The sequence below is a fragment of the Ranitomeya variabilis genome, chromosome 2 (genome assembly GCF_051348905.1).
Source record: "Ranitomeya variabilis isolate aRanVar5 chromosome 2, aRanVar5.hap1, whole genome shotgun sequence".
Classification (NCBI taxonomy): Eukaryota; Metazoa; Chordata; class Amphibia; order Anura; family Dendrobatidae; genus Ranitomeya; species Ranitomeya variabilis.
The window spans coordinates 873,975,111-873,991,339 of record NC_135233.1 but is presented as its reverse complement, the minus strand read 5'-3'; the positions used below and the strand labels follow the sequence as shown (position 1 = coordinate 873,991,339).

Here is a 16,229-nt window from a genome sequence, read left to right as displayed (position 1 = left end):
TCGAACCAGTCTGCCCATTCTCCTCTGACCTCTGGCATCAACAAGGCATTTCCGCCCACAGAACTGCCGCTCGCTGGATTTTTTTTCTTTTTCGGACCATTCTCTGTAAACCCTAGAGATGGTTGTGCGTGAAAATCCCAGTAGATCAGCAGTTTCTGAAATACTCAGACCAGCCCTTCTGGCACCAACAACCATGCCACATTCAAAGGCACTCAAATCACCTTTCTTCCCCATACTGATGCTCGGTTTGAACTGCAGGAGATTGTCTTGACCATGTCTACATGCCTAAATGCACTGAGTTGCCGCCATGTGATTGGCTGATTAGAAATTAAGTGTTAACAAGAAGTTGGGCAGGTGTACCTAATAAAGTGGCCGGTGAGTGTATATATATATATATATATATATATATATATATATATATATATATATATATATATATATATATATACATACAGTGGGAATGGAAAGTATTATGCCCCTCTTTACATTTTTTACTCTTTGTTTCATTGCAGGCATTTGGTAAATTTAAAAAAGTTCTTTTTTTCACATTAATGCACACTCTGCACCCCATCTTGACCGAAAAAACAGAAATGTAGAACTTTTTGCAAATTCAAAAGAAAAAGTGAAATATCACATGGTTATAAGTATTCAGACCCTTGCTCACTCACTCATATATAATATGCTGAGAAAGAGAGAATGGACAGCACCTCCAAAAATCATACATTGATCTAATGCCGCTAGGCAAAAATATACACTGCTCAAAAAAAAAAGGTGACACTTAAACAACAGAATATAACTTCAAGTAAATCAAACTTATGTGAAATCAAACTGTCCACTTAGGAAGTAACACTGTTTGACAATCAATTTCACATGCTGTTGTGCAAATGAAATAAACAACAGATGGAAATTACTGGCAATTATCAAGACATCTTTAATAAAGGAGTGGTTCTGCAGGTGGGGACCACAGACCACAGTACCAATGCTTTCTGGCTGATGTTTTGGTCACTTTTGAATGTTAGTTGTGCTTTCACATTCGTGGTAGCATGAGACAGACTCTACAACCCACACGTGGCTCAGGTAGTGCAGCTCATCCAGGATTTAACATCAATGCGAGCTGTGGCAAGAAGGTTTGCTGTGTCTGTCAGTTTAGTGTCCAGAGGCTGGAGGTGCTACCAGGAGACAGGCCAGTACACCAGGAGATGTGGAGGGGCCGAAGGAGGGCAACAACTCAGCAGGACTGCTCTCTCAGCCTCTGTGCAAGGAGGAACAGGAGGAGCACTGCCAGAGCCCTGCAAAATGACCTCCAGCCGGCGACAAATGTGGATGTGTCTGTACAAATGGTTAGAACCCGACTCCATGAGGATGGTCTGAGTGCCCAACGTCCACAGATGGGGGTTGTGCTCACAGCCTAACACCGTGCAGGACACTTGGCATTTGCCACAGAACACCAGGATTGGCTAATTCACCACTTGCGCCCTTTGCTCTTCACAGATGAAAGCAGGTTCACACTGAGCACATGTGACAGATGTGACATAGTCTGGAGATTCTGTGGAGAGCGATCTACTGCCTGCAACATCCTTAAGCATGACCGGTTTGGCAGTGGGTCAGTAATGGTGTGGGTGGCATTACTCTGGAGGGCCGCACAGCCCTCCATGTGCTCGCCAGACGTAGCCTGGCTGCCATTAGGTATCGAGATCCTAAGACCCCTTGTAAGACCATATGCTGGTGCGATTGGCCCTGGGTTCCTCCTAATGCAGGACAATGCCAGACTTCATGTGGCTGGAGTGTGTCAGCATTTCCTGCAAGATGAAGGCATAAAAGCTATGGACTGGCCCGCCTGTTCCCCAGACCTGAGTCCGATTGAACACATCTGGAACATTATGTCTCGCACCATCCACAAACATCACTTTGCGCCACACTCTGTCCAGGAGTTGGCGGATGCTTTAGTCCAGGTCTGGGATGAGATCCCTCAGGAGATCATCCGCTGCCTCATTAGGAGCATGCCCATGCATTGTAGGGAGATCATACAGGCACGTGGAGGCCACAAACACCACTGAGCATCATTTCCTTGCCTTGAGGCATTTCCACTGAAGTTGGATCAGCCTGTAACTTCATTTTCCACTTTGATTTTGAGCATCATTCCAACTCCAGACATCCTTGGGATATTAGTGGTGATTTATGTTGATCAATTTTTGGTTTTATTATTCTCTACACATTCCACTATGTGAAGACAAAAATTCCAAGACGTGCGGACGGCACTAGGCTGTATGGCTATGTGTTACCTATATTGGCACCAAGGTTCGTTGGTCTCACACAGCAACAACGATTGCAGGCATAAACGGGGGTGCTCAACATATAATAACAAAAATAGTCCATGAAAAACCAAAAAGAGATGTGGCACTCACCCTTCAGCACTGCTTGATTAATATCCTTTATTCATCTTTACAATAAAACATGTGTCATGTGGAGAGGCGGCTGGGATCGGGAGACAGGATAAGGAGGAAAGGAAAGGACGACAGCCGTTTCGCGCTTGTGCGCTTCCACGGGTCCACGGAAGTGGACCCGTGGAAGCGCACAAGCGCGAAACGGCCGTCGTCCTTTCCTTTCCTCCTTATCCTGTCTCCCGATCCCAGCCGCCTCTCCACATGACACATGTTTTATTGTAAAGATGAATAAAGGATATTAATCAAGCAGTGCTGAAGGGTGAGTGCCACATCTCTTTTTGGTTTTTCATTCCACTATGTAATGAATAAAGATTTACAACTGGAATATTTCATTCAGTGATATCTAGGATGTGGGATTTTAGTATTCCCTTTATTTTTTTGAGCAGTGTACATAACTTAACATGAGGTTCTTAGTTTAACATTCTGATCAGACTGTTTCAAGCCCACTGCCACATCACGGCAAACCTCGTAGTGGGTCCTATTGCCCTAGGCTTTCTTTTTCAGCATATTGCATGATCTGTCCTTTTTTTTTCTTTGGATATGCACTCCTCCCATTTGGTACAGGTGATTTTAATTAGCAGGAGACTGCAAAGAAAGAGGTCTAGCCCATTTCTGCTCTCACTGAACACTTTGTGGAAGATGAGTTGAAATGCTCCTTTCATTTGGTGCTGGTGCTGTGTGGCGGCCATTGTTACTGTGCTTTTGTGCTGGCGAGGCAGCATGGTCTGGAGTCATGGGACTTAGTCTTGCAGCATGGGTGCTGTGATGCCCCAGGCCGTCTGCCCTGAAGGTGCACTGCAGCTGTGGTCGGCTCAGCGCCATTATGGCAATAGGACCCACTAAGAGGTTTGCCGTGACATGGCAGGGAGCTTCATACAGTCTAATCAGAATGTTAAACTAAGAACCTCATGTTCAGTTATATATATTTTTGCCTAGCAGCATTAGATCAATGTATGATTTTTGGAGGTGCACTGCTGTCCATTATCTGCTTTTCAGCATATTGCACATTAATATTTAAGTCACTTGCTGTCCATTTCCTTGAGATCCTCCTTGAGATGGCTCTACTCCTTCATTGGAGTCTAGCTGTGTTTAATTAAACTCATAGGACTTGATTTGAAAATGCACACACCTGTGTATATAAGACCACACAGCTTACAGTGTATGTCAGACCAAATGAGAATCATGAGGTCAAAGGAACTGACCAAGGACCTCAGAGACAGAATTGTGGCAAGGCACAGATCTTGCCAAGGGTACATCAGAATTTCTGAAGTATTAAAGGTTCCTATGAGCACAGTGGCCTCCATAATCCTTAAATGGAAGAAGTTTTAGACCATCATAAGTCTTCCTAGACCTGGCCATCCAGCCAAACTAAGCAATCGTGGGAGAAGAGCCTTGGTGAGAGAGGCAAAGAAGAACCCTAAGATCACTGTGCCTGAGCTCCAGAGATGCAGAAGGGAGATGGGAGAAAGTTCCACAAAGTAAACTACCGCTACCACTTCTACCACTGTACCACCAACGGATAGCAGTTGCTCCACACCAGAACCTACTGTGTGGAACCTTCTTTTTTCAGCACCTGTGAAAAGATCCTTGTATGTATTTCTCCTTGTGGGCGACTATGTGATCAAGGCTATTAACTGACCGAATCGTCATTTTGCCTGTCGCTTCAGCAATCACTATGTTAGGTGTCGAGTTCCCATCGCTGCACATGGGGAATCTTGAACCATGTCCACTGCAGTCTCCTATTCTCCTCCAGCCGCAGTGGAGCCTGCTCAGCAGAGACATTGATCCCAGCGTCTGGCTCAAGCAGATTCTGTGCGCTTGGTTACTGCTGCCTTTCTGGACTCAGCCTTTATAACCAGCACTGATCAGCAGTGAGCAGACGTTCCAGGGACTATGTCCTGCTTTTCATCTACTGAGCATGCCCATGGGATGACCTCTCATTGTAGGTCGGGGGTCACATGCTCAGTTCCTGTAGCGGCTCCAATTGGACCACTAGGAAGATCCCGGAGAGCTACAACTATAAAAGGTTTGCATGGCTGCTCGGCAATGCACTAGTATAAATCAGAAATCGTGTGTGTGTGTGTGTGGATGTATGACTGAATCTTGTGAAAGCTCCTAATCATACCCATCTGTTGTGAATTTGGATTCTGGGCTCCCCCGGTGGCTACTGGTGGAATTGAACTGGTGTCTTCATCTTCTCTGTTCACCTGTTCCCATCAAGATGTGGGAGTCGCTATATAACCTTGCTGCTCTGTTAGTTGCTTGCCGGTCAACAATGTTATCAGAAGCCTCTCTGTGCTTGTTCCTGCTCCTAGACAACTACTAGATAAGTTGGACTCTGGTCCATGTTTGTTTTTGCATTTTGTTCCAGTTCACAGCTGTAGTTTCGTTACTGTGTCTGGAAAGCTCTTGTGAACAGGAATTGCCACTCTGGTGTTATGAGTTAATGCCAGAGTTTTAAAGTAATTTCTGGATGGTGTTTTTGATAGGGTTTTCAGCTGACCATGAAAGTGTCCTTTCTGTCTTCTGCTATGTAGTAAGTGGACCTCAAATTTGCTAAACCTATTTTCATACTACGTTTGTTATTTCATCTCAACTCACCGCCAATACATGTGGGGGGCCTCTGTCTCCTTTTGGGGTATTTCTCTAGAGGTGAGCTAGGACTAATATTTTCCTCTGCTAGCTTTATTTAGTCCTCCGGCTGGTGCTGGGCATCTAGAATCAACGTAGGCATGCTACCCGGCCACTGCTAGTTGTGCGTTAGGTTTAGTTCATGGTCAGCTCAGTTCCCATCTTCCAAGAGCTAGTTCCTATATATGCTTATGCTATGTTCTCTTGCCATTGAGATCATGACAGTTTGACCGGCCCTCAAAGTGTTAATTGTTTGGGCTGAAGCAGGAGAAAAAGAAGTGTTGAAGGGAAATTTTTTTTTTTTTTTTTTTTTCCCCTCAGAGTTTTGCTGCCTAGCCCTTAATTGCTGTCTAGCTGCTTCTTACCTCCTCTTAACCCTTGAATGGCTCTGTGTCCACCTGTTTGTAATGGATCTTCAGAGTGTAACTGCAGGTTTGAATAATCTCGCCACGAAGGTACAAAATTTGCAAGATTTGGTTTGTCATGCACCTGTATCTGAGCCGAGAATTCCTTTGCCGGAATTTTTCTCGGGGAATAGATCCGGGTTTCAGAATTTTCGAAATAATTGCAAATTATTTTTGTCCCTGAAATCTCGCTCTGCCAGAGACCCTGCACAGCAGGTCAGGATTGTGATTTCCTTGCTCCGGGGCGACCCTCAAGACTGGGCTTTTTCATTGACACCAGGGGATCCTGCGTTGCTCAATGTGGATGCGTTTTTTCTGGCCTTGGGGTTGCTTTATGACGAACCTCATTTGGAGCTTCAGGCAGAAAAAACTTTGATGTCCCTATCTCAGGGGCAAGATGAAGCGGAAATTTACTGCCAAAGATTCCGTAAATGGTCTGTGCTTACTCAGTGGAATGAGTGCGCCCTGGCGGCGACTTTCAGAGAGGGTCTCTCTGATGCCATTAAGGATGTTATGGTGGGGTTCCCTGTGCCTGCGGGTCTGAATGAGTCCATGACAATGGCTATTCAGATCGATAGGCGTTTGCGGGAGCGCAAACCAGTGCACCATCTGGCGGTGTCCACTGAGAAGTCGCCAGAGAGAAGGCAGTGTGATAGAATTCTGTCCCGAAGCGAGCGGCAGAATTTTAGACGGAAAAATGGGTTGTGTTTCTATTGTGGTGATTCTACTCATGTTATATCAGCATGCTCTAAGCGCACTAAAAAGCTTGGTAAATCTGTTTCCATTTGCACCTTACCGTCTAAATTTATTCTATCTGTGACCCTGATTTGCTCTTTGTCATCTATTACCACGGACGCCTATGTCGACTCTGGCACCGCTTTGAGTCTTATGGATTGGTCCTTTGCCAAACGCTGTGGGTATGATTTAGAGCCTTTGGAGACTCCTATTCCTCTGAAGGGGATTGACTCCACCCCATTGGCTAATAATAAACCACAATACTGGACACAAGTAACTATGCGTATTAATCCGGATCACCAGGAGATTATTCGCTTTCTGGTGCTGTATAATCTACATGATGATTTGGTGCTAGGATTGCCTTGGCTGCAATCTCACAACCCAGTCCTCGACTGGAGAGCTATGTCTGTGTTGAGCTGGGGATGTAAGGGGGCTCATGGGGATGTACCTGTGGTTTCCATTTCATCATCCATTCCCTCTGAAATTCCTGAGTTCCTGTCTGAGTATCGTGACGTCTTTGAAGAATCCAAGCTTGGTTCGTTACCTCCGCACCGAGAGTGCGATTGTGCCATAGATTTAATCCCGGGTAGTAAATACCCAAAGGGTCGTTTATTTAATCTGTCTGTGCCTGAACATGCTGCTATGCGAGAATATATAAAGGAGTCCTTGGAAAAGGGACATATTCGTCCATCGTCATCTCCCTTAGGAGCCGGTTTTTTCTTTGTGTCAAAAAAAGACGGCTCTTTGAGACCATGTATTGATTATCGGCTTTTGAATAAAATCACTGTTAAATATCAATACCCATTGCCGTTGCTGACTGATTTGTTTGCTCGCATAAAGGGGGCCAAGTGGTTCTCTAAGATTGACCTTCGTGGGGCGTATAATTTGGTGCGAATCAGGCAGGGGGATGAGTGGAAAACCGCATTTAATACGCCCGAGGGCCACTTTGAGTATTTAGTGATGCCTTTTGGTCTTTCTAATGCTCCGTCAGTTTTCCAGTCCTTTATGCATGATATTTTTCGCGATTATTTGGATAAATTTATGATTGTGTATCTGGATGATATTCTGATTTTTTCGGATGACTGGGACTCTCATGTCCAGCAAGTCAGGAGGGTTTTTCAGGTTTTGCGGTCTAATTTTTTGTGTGTGAAGGGTTCTAAGTGTGTTTTTGGGGTACAGAGGATTTCCTTTTTGGGATATATTTTTTCCCCCTCTTCCATTGAAATGGATCCTGTCAAGGTTCAAGCTATTTGTGATTGGACGCAGCCCTCTTCTCTTAAGAGTCTTCAGAAATTTTTGGGCTTTGCTAACTTTTATCGTCGATTTATTGCTGGTTTTTCGGATATTGCTAAACCATTGACCGATTTGACTAAGAAGGGTGCTGATGTTGCTGATTGGTCCCCTGATGCTGTGGAGGCCTTTCGGGAGCTTAAGCGCCGTTTTTCCTCTGCCCCTGTGTTGCGTCAGCCTGACGTTGCTCTACCTTTTCAGGTTGAGGTCGACGCTTCTGAGATCGGAGCTGGGGCAGTGTTGTCGCAGAAAAGTTCTGACTGCTCCGTGATGAGGCCTTGTGCCTTCTTTTCCCGTAAATTTTCGCCCGCTGAGCGGAATTATGATGTTGGGAATCGGGAGCTTTTGGCCATGAAGTGGGCTTTTGAGGAGTGGCGCCATTGGCTTGAGGGGGCCAGACATCAGGTGGTGGTATTGACTGACCACAAAAATTTGATTTATCTTGAGACCGCCAGGCGCCTGAATCCTAGACAGGCGCGCTGGTCATTATTTTTCTCTCGGTTTAATTTTGTGGTGTCATACCTACCGGGTTCTAAGAATGTTAAGGCGGATGCCCTTTCTAGGAGTTTTGAGCCTGACTCGCCTGGTAACTCTGAGCCCACAGGTATCCTTAAGGATGGAGTGGTATTGTCAGCCGTTTCTCCAGACCTGCGGCGGGCCTTGCAGGAGTTTCAGGCGGATAGACCTGATCGTTGCCCACCTGATAAACTGTTTGTTCCTGATGATTGGACCAGTAGAGTCATCTCTGAGGTTCATTCTTCTGCGTTGGCAGGTCATCCTGGCATTTTTGGTACCAGGGATTTGGTGGCAAGGTCCTTCTGGTGGCCTTCCCTGTCACGAGATGTGCGAGGCTTTGTGCAGTCTTGTGACGTTTGTGCTCGGGCCAAGCCTTGTTGTTCTCGGGCTAGTGGATTATTGTTGCCCTTGCCTATTCCTAAGAGGCCTTGGACGCACATCTCGATGGATTTTATTTCAGATCTGCCTGTTTCTCAGAAGATGTCTGTCATCTGGGTGGTGTGTGACCGTTTTTCTAAGATGGTCCATTTGGTTCCTCTGCCCAAGTTACCTTCTTCTTCCGAGTTGGTTCCTCTGTTTTTTCAAAATGTTGTTCGTTTGCATGGTATTCCTGAGAATATCGTTTCTGACAGAGGGACCCAATTCGTGTCTAGATTTTGGCGGGCATTCTGTGCTAGGATGGGCATAGATTTATCTTTTTCGTCCGCTTTCCATCCTCAGACGAATGGCCAGACCGAGCGGATTAATCAGACCCTGGAGACATATCTGAGGTGTTTTGTGTCTGCTGACCAGGATGATTGGGTTGCTTTTTTGCCATTGGCGGAGTTCGCTCTCAATAATCGGGCCAGCTCTGCCACTTTGGTGTCCCCGTTCTTCTGTAATTCGGGGTTTCATCCTCGATTTTCCTCTGGTCAGGTGGAATCTTCGGATTGTCCTGGAGTGGATGCTGTGGTGGAGAGATTGCATCAGATCTGGGGGCAGGTGGTGGACAATTTGAGGTTGTCCCAGGAGAAGACTCAGCTTTTTGCCAACCGCCACCGTCGTGTTGGTCCTCGGCTTTCTGTTGGGGATTTGGTGTGGTTGTCTTCTCGTTTTGTCCCTATGAGGGTCTCTTCTCCTAAGTTTAAGCCTCGGTTTATCGGCCCGTATAAGATATTGGAGATTCTTAACCCTGTTTCCTTCCGTTTGGACCTCCCTGCATCCTTTTCTATTCATAACGTTTTTCATCGGTCATTATTGCGCAGGTATGAGGTACCGGTTGTGCCTTCCGTTGAGCCTCCTGCTCCGGTGTTGGTTGAGGGTGAGTTGGAGTACGTTGTGGAGAAAATCTTAGACTCTCGTGTTTCCAGACGGAGACTCCAGTATCTGGTCAAGTGGAAGGGATACGGCCAGGAGGATAATTCTTGGGTGAATGCATCTGATGTTCATGCCTCCGATCTGGTTCGTGCCTTTCATAGGGCCCATCCTGATCGCCCTGGTGGTTCTGGTGAGGGTTCGGTGCCCCCTCCTTGAGGGGGGGGTACTGTTGTGAATTTGGATTCTGGGCTCCCCCGGTGGCTACTGGTGGAATTGAACTGGTGTCTTCATCTTCTCTGTTCACCTGTTCCCATCAAGATGTGGGAGTCGCTATATAACCTTGCTGCTCTGTTAGTTGCTTGCCGGTCAACAATGTTATCAGAAGCCTCTCTGTGCTTGTTCCTGCTCCTAGACAACTACTAGATAAGTTGGACTCTGGTCCATGTTTGTTTTTGCATTTTGTTCCAGTTCACAGCTGTAGTTTCGTTACTGTGTCTGGAAAGCTCTTGTGAACAGGAATTGCCACTCTGGTGTTATGAGTTAATGCCAGAGTTTTAAAGTAATTTCTGGATGGTGTTTTTGATAGGGTTTTCAGCTGACCATGAAAGTGTCCTTTCTGTCTTCTGCTATGTAGTAAGTGGACCTCAAATTTGCTAAACCTATTTTCATACTACGTTTGTTATTTCATCTCAACTCACCGCCAATACATGTGGGGGGCCTCTGTCTCCTTTTGGGGTATTTCTCTAGAGGTGAGCTAGGACTAATATTTTCCTCTGCTAGCTTTATTTAGTCCTCCGGCTGGTGCTGGGCATCTAGAATCAACGTAGGCATGCTACCCGGCCACTGCTAGTTTTGCGTTAGGTTTAGTTCATGGTCAGCTCAGTTCCCATCTTCCAAGAGCTAGTTCCTATATATGCTTATGCTATGTTCTCTTGCCATTGAGATCATGACACCCATCCTTAGTGTTGTTAAAAGTACTTTGGTGATTGAGCTACTTAGCGCCAGACTGTGTCAGGACTCTGAACATTTTTTACCTTTTGTGCATTACTGCCCTTTTCCAAAATGGCATCTTTGGTCTCATGTGCACTGTGTCTTCCTGCTATAAAACTCCACCCCAGCCTTCAGTCTGTGCTAGAGTATTCTGCCTTGCATCCAGCTCCTGACCTCTGATTACTCCCTGGCTATACACCTGCTCCTGTGAACCTGTGTGGTGATCCTGCTACTCTGCTCTGAGTTCCTGCTGCATACACCTGTTCCAATAATCCTCCTTCATCTGCTACTCTTGTTTACTTCATCTGCATTTGCTGGACATGTAAGCTGCTGCTGCAATAACCTGAGACTATTAACCAGGCCTCCCTGGTTGAGCTAAGATATTATTTGAACTGCCTTATAAGCATATCTATCTGTGTTTGGAATGTTATGATCCGGTGACCTTGGAGCCGCATGAGACTTTCTCAGGAGAAGGTGGAGAGGAAACTCTCCTTCAGGCCCTGAGATCCATATTTAAGTGTAAAATAAAGAATTAAAATAAAAAATATTGATATACTCACCCTCTGACGCGCCCTGGTAGTAATTGGCATCTTCCGTTCCTAAGAATGGCGCTTGAAAGACCTTTCGATGACGTCACCGATTGTGATTGGTCGCGGCGGCCCACGTGACCGCTGAGCGACCAATCACAACAAGCCTTGACGTAATTCTCAGGTCCTAAATTCCTCATTCTAGGAATTTAGGCCATGAGAATTACGTCACGGCTTGTGATTGGTCGCTGAGCGGTCACGTGGGCCGCCGCGACCAATCACAAGCCGTGACGTCATCGAAAGGTCCTTCACGCGCTGATTCTTAAGAAGGAAGGCTGCCGGAAAGAAGCCGAGGGTGAGTATGTTCCTATTAGGTATATACTCACCCTCGGACGCACCCTGCTTCTTTCCGGCAGCCTTCCTTCTTAAGAATCAGCGCGTGAAGGACCTTTCGATGACGTCATGGCTTGTGATTGGTTGCGGTGGCCCACGTGACCGCTCAGCGACCAATCACAAGCCGTGACATAATTCTCATGGCCTAAATTCCTAGAATGAGGAATTTGGGACCTGAGAATTACGTCACGGCTTGTTGTGATTGGTCGCTCAGCGGTCACGTGGGCCGCCGCGACCAATCACAAGCCGTGACGTCATCGAAAGGTCTTTCAAGCGCCATTCTTAGGAACGGAAGATGCCAGTTACCAGCGGCGATGTCCAGGCTGCGTCGGAGAGGTGAGTATAGCAATATTTTTTATTTTAATTCTTTATTTTACACTTAAATGTGGATTCCGATACCGAGTTCCGATATCGCAAACATATCGGAACTCGGTATCGGAATTCCGATACCAGATTCAGAAGATCGCCGACCTCATGGCCGACCCCACACAGGGGTCGGGTCGGGTTTCATGAAACCCAACTTTGCCAAAAGTCGGCGACTTCTGAAAATGGCCGACCCGTTTCGCTCAACCCTAAAAGGCACCAAATGAACCATCTTAGAGAACCGGTCACAAACAACCCAGATAACAGACATCCTCTGGGAAACCGGAAGATCAGAAATAAAATCCATAGAAATATGCGTCCAAGGCCTCTCAGGGACCAGCAAAGGCAAAAGAAACCTGCTAGCACGGGAACAACAAGGATTGGCCCGCGCACAAGTCCCACAGGACTGCACAAAAGAACGCACATCACGTGACAAAGAAGGCCACCAAAAGGACCTACCCACCAAATCTCTGGTACCAAAAATACCAGGATGGCCAGCCAACACAGAACAATGAACCTCAGAAATCACTCTACTAGTCCATCTATCAGGAACAAACAGTTTCCCCGCTGGACAGCGGTCAGTTTTGTCAGCCTGAAATTCCTGAAGAACCCGTCGTAAATCAGGGGAAATGGCAGAAAGAACCACCTCTTCTTTCAGAATGCCGACCGGTTCAAGGACCTCAGGAGAATCGGGCAAAAAACTCCTAGAGAGGGCATCAGCCTTAATGTTCTTAGAACCCGGAAGATACGAGACCACAAAATCAAAACGGGAAAAGAACAAGGACCATCGAGCCTGTCTAGGATTCAGCCGCTTGGCAGACTCGAGGTAAATCAGATTTTTATGATCAGTCAAGACCACAATACGATGCTTAGCTCCCTCAAGCCAATGTCGCCACTCCTCAAATGCCCACTTCATAGCCAACAACTCCCGATTGCCGACATCATAATTGCGTTCAGCAGGCGAAAATTTATGGGAAAAGAATGCACATGGTTTCATCAAGGAACTAACAGGATCCCTCTGAGACAAAACGGCCCCTGCCCCAATCTCAGAAGCGTCAACCTCCACCTGAAACGGAAGAGAAACATCTGGTTGACGCAACACCGGGGCAGAAGTAAATCGGCGTTTAAGCTCCTGAAAGGCAGAGACAGCCGCAGAGGACCAATTCGTCACATCAGCGCCTTTCTTCGTCAAATCGGTCAAGGGTTTAACCACACTGGAGAAGTTAACAATGAAACGGTGATAAAAATTAGCAAAGCCCAAAAATTTCTGAAGGCTCTTCACGGATGTGGGTTAAATCCAATCATGAATGGCCTGAACGTTAACCGGATCCATCTCTATAGATGAGGGAGAAAAAATGAAGCCCAAAAAAGAAACCTTCTGCACTCCAAAGAGACACTAAGACCCCTTCACAAACAAGGCATTATCACGAAGGATCTGAAATACCATCCTGACCTGTTCCACATGGGACTCCCAATCATCGGAAAAAATTAAAATGTCATCCAAATATACAATCATGAATTTATCAAGATAAGTCCGGAAGATATTGTGCATAAAGGACTGAAAAACAGATGGAGCATTAGAGAGTCCGAATGGCATCACAAGGTATTCAAAATGGCCTTCGGGCGTATTAAACGCACTTTTCCATTCATCACCCTGCTTAATTCGAACAAGATTATATGCCCCCCGAAGGTCAATCTTCGTAAACCAGCTAGCCCCCTTAATCCTAGCAAACAAATCAGAAAGCAGAGGTAAAGGGTATTGAAACTTGACCGTGATCTTATTCAAGAGGCGATAATCAATACAGGGTCTCAAGGAGCCATCCTTCTTAGCAACAAAAAGAAACCCGCTCCCAATGGTGAAGAAGATGGCCGAATATGCCCTTTCTCCAAAGACTCCTTAACATAACTCTGCATGGCGGTATGTTCAGGCACAGACAGGTTGAAAAGTCGGCCCTTAGGAAACTTACAGCCTGGAATCAAGTCAATCGCACAATCACAGTCCCTATGCGGTGGGAGAGAACTGGACCTGGGCTCATCGAATACATCCTGAAAATCAGACAAAAACTCTGGAATTTCAGAAGAGGAAGAAGAGGAGATTGACATCAAAGGAATGTCATTATGAACACTCTGACATCCCCAACTAGTCACAGACATAGACTTCCAATCCAACACAGGATTATGTACCTGCAACCACGGAAAACCCAGCACGATAGCATCATGCAAATTATGCAACACCAGAAATCGACAATCTTCCTGATGGGCTGCGCCATGCACATAGCACATGGTCACCTGTGTCCAGAACTGGGGCTTATTTTTAGCCAAAGGTGTAGCATCAATGCCCCTTAAAGGAATAGGGTTCTGCAAAGACTGCAAGGGAAATCCACAATGCCTGGCAAACTCAAAGTCCATTAAGTTCAAAGCGGCGCCTGAATCCACAAACACCATGACAGAAAATGATGACAATGAGCATATCAAGGACACAGATAACAGAAATTTAGGTTGTACAGTACTGATGGTAAATGAAGTAGCGATCCTCTTTGTACACTTAGGGCAGACTGAAATGACATGAGAAGCATCGCCACAATAAAAACACAACCTATTCTGACGTCTGAATCCATGTTGTTCTGTTCTAGACAGAATCCTATCACACTGCATTGGCTCAGGCATCTGTTCTGAGGACAACGCCACAGCACGCACAGTTCTGCGCTCCTGCAAGCGCCGATCAATCTGAATGGCCAGAGACATAGAATCACTCAGACTGAAAGGCGTGGGAAACCCCACCATAACATCTTTGACCGATTCAGAAAGACCCTTTCTGAAAATTGCCGCCAAAGCATCATCATTCCATTTAGTCAACACAGACCATTTTCTAAATTTCTGACAATACAACTCTGCTGCTTCTTGACCCTGAACCAGGGCCAACAAGGTCTTCTCCGCTTGATCCACCAAATTTGGATCATCATATAATAATCCTAGAGCCTGAAAAAAGGCGTCTACATTAAGCAAGGCCGGATTCCCAGATTCCAGGGAAAATGCCCAATCCTGAGGATTGCCACGCAGCAGGGAGATGACAATTTTAACCCGCTGAATGGAATCACCAGAGGATTGAGGTTTCAGAGCAAAAAACAGTTTACAGTTGTTTTTAAAACTCAAAAACTTGGACCTGTCCCCAAAAAACAAATCAGGAGTAGGAATCCTAGGCTCCAAAACTGGAGTCTGAACAATATAATCAGAAATATCCTGTACCCTAGCAGCAAGCTGGTCCACACGAGAAGCCAATCCCTGAACATCCATGCTAGCACAAGACTCCTCAGCCACCCAGAAAAAAAGAGGGAAGAAGAGACCAAGCAGACTACAGAAAAAAAATGGCTCAACACCTTTCTTCCCTTCTTCTGAGATGCATTTAACTCATTGTTGGCCAGTTGTACTGTTATGATCCGGTGACCTTGGAGCCGCATGAGACTTTCTCAGGAGAAGGTGGAACCTGTACTGACCGCAAACCCTAAACTGACACCACAACTAGAAGTAGCCGTGGGGTGTACCTAACACATCCTAGACACCTCAACACAGCCGGAGGACTAAATACCCCTATAGATGGAAAGGGGAATTCTATCTTGCCTCAGAGCAGAACCCCAAAGGATAGGCAGCCCCCCACAAATATTGACTGTGAGTATAAGAGGAAAGACAAACGCAGGCAGAAATCAGGATTTAGCAAAAGAGGCCATGCTAGCTAAACAGGAAAGGATAGGACAGAATACTAAGCGGTCAGTATTAAAACCCTAAAAATATCCACAGCAGATAATACAAAAATTCCACATCTAACTAAAGACATGAAATGTAACTCTGCATCTCCTGAGAATCCAACTTGACTGAAAATATCCAAACACAGTCTAAGCTGGACAAGAAAAAACAATGAATAGCACTGAATTGTAAAACACACCGCATGTGTGCAGCAGAAACAAAACCAGACACTTATCTTGGTTGATTTGGCAGCAGGGCAGGAGGAACCAGACAGAGATGCATAACCTCCAAGAACAATGGACAACTGGCAAGGGCTAATGAATCCTGCACACCTAAATACCCCAGTCAGAGCTGCAATCAGCAGGAACACCTGCCCAGGATTGCAACCCAGGGAAAACTGCATTACCACCAGCAACCACCGGAGGGAACCCAAGAGCAGAATTCACAACATTGGACTAAGACAAGGATTTATTTGTGTCAAGTTTCCTCAAGAATAACTGTGCTTCATAGACTTTCTGCGTGATTGCATTTCCCTCTGAAGTTTCCTATAGACTAGTAAGCTGCTTTTATTATTTGCACCAAGTGTTGTGGACTTGAGTTTCTCTCTGCACCTGTTTGAATCACCGTGTGATAATATAGACTTTACCACTTATAAAACTGTGTCCTGTAGTTGTCTTTTTCCACGCAAAGAGTCTCCTGAGTTATCCCCTATAATTATTACAGACTGTGCCATCCAGCACTAGGCACGACTACACAGCGTCAATTAGCAGTGACCGCCAGTGTGGCGCCTTGTGCAACTAGTGCACTTTCCTGGCCCTGGTTAGGGTGGTTAGTGGTGTCTGCCAGAGCGGTGCTGTATGCACTCAGTGCGGTAACTCATTATTTAGGTTCTCCCTGGT

General features: G+C 45.9%; 1 protein-coding gene across 1 annotated transcript in view; it reads left to right on the top strand.

Moving 5' to 3' along the window:
- Positions 1-16,229, top strand: part of LOC143808068 (putative cation-transporting ATPase 13A5) — a 642,074-nt gene that overhangs the window by 414,579 nt on the left and 211,266 nt on the right. The gene's annotated exons all lie outside the window — the stretch shown is intronic.